The following is a 6,000-nucleotide window of genomic DNA, read 5'->3' as shown; positions in this document are numbered from 1 at the left end:
TAAAATAAGGGAAATCAGAGCTCATACAGAAAGATATAGGTGTTCATTCTTTCCATGAGCTATACGAGATTGGAATAATAGAGAATTAGGAAGGTGGTTCAATGAACCCTCTGCCAGGCACTTAAATGTGATTTGCAGAGTATCCATGTAGATGTAGATGTAGACATTAAGAGTGCAATAGTAATCTCATTGTTGAATGTGAAGAAGAGAGCAGATATGTGGAAAAAGTACACTAAAGGCCTCTGTGAGGGGGAAGACATGTCTGACGACGTGATACCAGAAAAACAGGAGTCGATATAGAAGAGAGTGGCAACAAAGAAGACTATTCACATTGGTGTGAAGGATGTACGAGTATGGTGATATACCAGGGGAGGGCAGGAATCCAGCATGTGTGCGGTGCACTTGCACGCGTGCAGTTAACAGGTGTTCTGCGTGCATACAGGGGCAAGCTGGCCACCCGCTTCTCTCCCTTACCCACCATACCTTCTCTCCGCTCCTTCCTCTTTAATGCGTTTTGTTTCCTAGCTTGCTTTATTGAATGAAGGAATAAGGTTAAAAGGAGTGCTTGAAAGAAATCGTGGTTTGAAAGAGTACCTATTACCCACGACACATTTTATTTAATTATGACAGGTAGAGTTTACAATACGTTTAATGTCTGGAACAAAATTTCTGCATACAGACAAATGCAAACAGTTACGTAAATTTTCATCACTGATGTTTGCTCTTAACCGAGACTTATTAATTTTCATAACAGAAAAAAATCTCTCACAAACATATGTCAAGCCAAACATTGACATTCTCTTCGCGGCTTCACGATGGAGACGAGGAAACTCTTGCTGTGGGAAGTCGTGATAAAAGTCTATTACACGTCTTGCCAAAAGGAATTTGTCTCTCAGATGAGAATTACACTGTAGATCTACTAATTCATTTGCAAATTGGAATGAATATCATCTACAGAAACAGCAAATGCTCTCGAGAACCATTCAAAAACTTGGGGTAAATATGACATATCCCCAAATCGTTTGAGAAATTCCTCTTTTATTGCACTAAGTACAGAAACATATTCTTTGCAATTCTGTTCTCACACAGTAGACAGAGTAGGGAAATGCACTGCGTTCCCTGACGAAAGCTGTCGTTCCCACAGCTCAAGCTTGCTAGTGAAAGCTTGCAGCTTATCAGCCATTTCACAAATTAGCTGATTTTCTCCTTGCAAACTTGTGTTCAATGCATTCATGTGTCCAGTAATGTCAACTAAAAGTGCAAGGTCGGCAACTCACTCTGGATCTTCTAACTTGGTGCCATACCTTACTTTGTCCTTTAAAAACTGATTTATTGGCTCAGCTCAAAAAATCTTTTGAGTACGTTACCACGGCTAAGCCAGCGGACTTCACTGTGGTATGGTATGTCACTGTACTCTTCCCCAATTTCAGCAAGCAGCACACGTGCAGCGCTGTGCGCTCATGAGCCGCGTGCAACGTTTGCCCGCCCCTGTGATATACCATCTGAATTTCAGAAAAACATCTTCCACATAAATCTAAAGACTGCAAGACCCGACAAGTACAAGAATTATCGCACAATCAGCTTAACAGCTCACGCGTCCAAGTTGCCGACGAGAATAATATGTAGAAGAATGGAAAAGAAAACTGAGGACGTGATAGTTAAAGAACAGTTTTGCTTTACGAAAGGTAAAGGCACCAGAGAGGCAATTCTGATGTTAAGGTTGATAATGGAAGCAACCTGGAAGAAGCATTTGGCAATGTCAAATGGTGCAAGATGTTCAAAATTTTGAGATCAGTAGGGGTAAGCTACAGAGAAAGATGGGTAATATGCAATATGTACAAGATTCAAGAGGGAACAATAAGAGTTCAAGGCCAAGAACAAAATGCCCAGATTAAAAAGGGTGTGAGACAGGGATGTAGTCTTTTGTCCTGACTGTTCAATCTATATGTTGAAGAAGCAATGACGGAAATAAACAAAAGGTTCAAGAGTGGAATTAAAATTCAAGGTGACAGGATATCAATGACAAGATTCTCTGATGATACTGTTATCCCCAGTGAAAGTGAAGAAGAATTACAGAATCTTCTGAATCAGGGTGTATACGTGGACAAGAAAAAGAATTCCGGATTTCCCAGTTAAAAAATACACTTTTTCTGTTAAAGTGACAGTATACTTTCCCACAGAACTCTAAAACTTATCGTTCCTTTGAATGGTTAACGTTTTATACACAGGTAGGTGTAAACCTTCCCAGCACTTTAGAATAGAATATGAAACCTAGCAAAAAAATTGGAAAGGTTTCTGTTATGTACCAACATGTACGATGCATACTTTCGTATTACGAAAGTATAAATTCGAATTCCACCAAAACACTGCACATTAGTTTCTGAAGAAATGAAATCGAGATCGCGATGTCCTTTTGTAAGCCAGTGATATCTCATTTCGCGTGATCTCGCCAGTTGATGACGGCAAATGTTCAGAGCATAGGACACGTGCTGTAGTCAGCCAATAGCAACTGTTAAGGAGTGCAAACACACAAATAGGAAAAGTGACAGATTTAAATTAATGTAGATACTGTAGTTACAAGAAAAGCTAAGCTTTCATGTATAATATTAACCTCCAAGATTAATAAGCTACAAGGGAAGCGAAGCTTTCACATGTAATATTGATCTTTTTTGCGTGTGTTACACTTTAAGATACCTTACACAAATGTGCCAGTAAAACTTAAAATAATGACATAAACATCTGGTCTTCTGGGCTCGAAATTCTTCTAAGTGACTGGTCCTTAAAGTGTTAAGTTTTAAATGAGAGTCAAACGCTCTGTGATTTAATTAAAAGATCTTACGTTATGCCATAAAAGAAACAGGATATCAGAGGATACCCTCAAGAGTATTGGACTTTCATAAACCACACTCAAACGCATAATTAGGCTTGAAGTGCACATTCGTATGTCCAGTTTCACAATATAGTAGCCCCAACCTGATATTAAGCTTTTCACTGTGGTTTTCGGGATGTAAATTTTCTTGGAGTACCACTACAGTACTAGATCATGTTTGGTTCTTTGTTATGGCACAATGCCACATGAGCCAGAAGATGAAAATGTGCACTTGAAATCCAGCAAACAGTTGGAACTAGCCTATACTGAGGAATGAAACACTTTGTTTCAAATAAATTGACTGCCTCAGCGGAAAAGATTAACAGAAGCCAAATTTCTTTAGCAAACTTACAAAAATAACTTCATTGTTCTGTAAGACGATGAATGCTTGACTACCGAAAATGTGGAAATAAAATAAAATCAGAAAAATGAAACTAATTACATATTTCAGCATTCCATAATTATGTGAATATACTTTAATTTACTTGATAGTTTCTGGCCACAGAAATCCATTTTGTTTTTATCTGAAGTGGGGGCTGTAAATGGAGAAGAAACAGCAAAATCATTAAACATAAACACATTTCACATGAAGACTAACCTCCTCCCCCCCCCCCCCCCCCACTAATAATCATACTGCTCTGTGCGTGTGCAAATCTGGCTGCCTGGGTGCACCAGAAAAATTTTTCTGTTTAGCATCTGGCATCCAGTAGCCAGAAGCAAGTGAAGGTACTGCTCGTTTGCAACACACTGCGCATGCGCCTGAGGCCTCTGGCAACTGCTCAAACTAATCTAATGCAAACAAGTTGTGACGTCGCGCTCATTGGAAGCAGTTTGTTGTTACACATTTTGCTGTTGGCAGACACTTGTGTGTGTGCAGTGTTTTGTTGCTGTAAAAGGCACATTTCCTATGCAACTAACTATTTTTTCTTGTTATGTTTTATTGCTGCAGTATTATTCTGTAGTGGCGGGATACAGAAATATTCTTAGTTAGAGTATCAGTTATTACCAGTCAAAAATCACAAAAATTTAGCTGAAAGTTAAAACAATGAAAAATTTTTCTTCCAGATGAAAAAATTCCCAGGTTTTTCTCAGATTTCCCGGTTTCCTAGGGTGTATACTCCGTGAATGGAATGAACAGTCTAATGAGTACAGAATGTGGATTGAGAGTAAATCGAAGAAACACGAAAGTAATGAGAAATAGCAGAAATGAGAATGCTGAGAAACTGAACATTAGGACTGGTGATCACAAAGTAGATAAAGCTGAGGAATTCTGCTACCTGGGCAGCAAAATAATCCATGACAGATGGAGCAAGGAGTACATAAAAAGCAGACGGCATTCCTGGCTAAGAGAATTCTACTAGTATCAAACATAGACCCTAATTTGACGAAGAAATTTCTGAGAATGTACATTTGGAGTACAGCATTGTGTGGTAGTGAAACATGGACTGTAGGAATATTGGAAAAGAAGAAAATCACAGCATGTGGTCCTACAGGAATGCTGAAAATTAGGTTGACTGATAAGGTAAGGAATGAGGTGGTTCTCTAGAGAACCAGTGAAGAAAGGAATTTATGGAAAACACTGACAAGAAGAAGGGACAGGATTGTAGGACATCTGTTAAGACATCCTGGAATAACTGCTACGGTACTAGAGGGAGCTGTGGGAGGAGACACAGATTGGAATACAACTTCTTCTTCTTTCTCGGCTCTACAGCTCATGATGAGCCTTGGCCTCTTCTACAATATCCTTCCATTTCTCTTGGTCCTTTGCCAATACTCTCTATAGCCCATCTTCCTAAGATCTTCAATTACTCCATCTTCCCACCTAGCTCTTGGTCGACCATGTCCTCTCTGCCCTCCTGGCTTTCCTTGTAAGAGCCACATGTCCCGCCCACCTCAGTCTGGATAACTTCACTATCCTTCTGATGGGTTGGTCTTTGTATATGATATATAACAACTCATGGTTGTATCTCATCCTCCATCTTCCTCTTTCACAGATTGGGCCGATAATTCGTCTAAGTACCTTTCTTTCAAATGCATCCAGTGTTTCAATATCTTTAGTTGTTAATGTCCAGGCTTCAGAGGAATATGTAAGCACTGGTCGTATAAGTGATTTATACATAGTTAATTTCGTGGTACGAGTCAGGAGCCTTGAGGATAGAATTCTTGTTAGGGCAAAATAAGCTCTAATGGCTAGTATTAATCTCTGCTTAATTTCATAGTAAGTATCATTTAGATGCGTAACTGTTGAGCCCATGGAACTTGAAATGTTCAACTCTCGCAAACGTATAATTGCCCATTGTTATTGCATTTGGCGTATTTTCTCTGTGTGCTTTTCCAGCTGCCATATATTTTGCTTTTTGTTCATTAATAATTAACCCTATATTCCTACTAGCCTGTTCAAAAGCTGTAAATGTCTCTTCCACTGCTTTTTGGGTTCTTGCTATTATATCTGTGCCATCTGCGTAGGCCAGTATCTGCACTGATTTATAGAAGATCGTTCCCTATTCAGAAGGTTTGTGTTTCTCATCACTTTCTCCAGGGGGGCATTAAACAGAAGACCTGCCAATGCATCCCTTTTTTTGCATTCTGTTTTTAATACTCAATGTATTGGACATCATTCCCCTTATTCTTACACTACCTCATGTTTCGCTCATTGTCATTCTCACTAGCCTTACCAACTTTCTCGAGATTCCCAGTTCATCTAGAGCTTGATATAACTGCTCTCTATTTACACTATCATAAGCTGCTTTGAAATCTATAAAGAGGTGATGCGTGCCAACCACGTATTCATTTGTTTTTTCCCAGATTTGTCTTAAGATGAATATTTGATCTATAGTTGACTTCCCGAGAAGGAATCCGCATTGGTACGGCCCCATCTCCCTCTGTATGATCAGGAGTACTCTGTCGAATAGCATATTAGAGAATATTTTATATCCCAAATTAAGCAGTGTGATCCCTCTGTAATTGCTGCACTCCATTTTGTGTCCTTTCTTATATATGGGACATATAATTCGCTGTTTCCATTGTCGGGGCATTTTCTCCTCTCCCATATTCTGGTGACCATTTTCAGAAAATACCATCTGTCCCTGCCGTCTTGTTGTTTTTCAATTTTTTCATGGCGGTTTTCACTT

Source organism: Schistocerca nitens, chromosome 12 (genome assembly GCF_023898315.1).
Source record: "Schistocerca nitens isolate TAMUIC-IGC-003100 chromosome 12, iqSchNite1.1, whole genome shotgun sequence".
In the NCBI taxonomy this organism is placed as follows: domain Eukaryota; kingdom Metazoa; phylum Arthropoda; class Insecta; order Orthoptera; family Acrididae; genus Schistocerca; species Schistocerca nitens.
The sequence above is the reverse complement of the archived record's forward strand: the minus strand, read 5'-3'. Positions refer to the sequence as shown.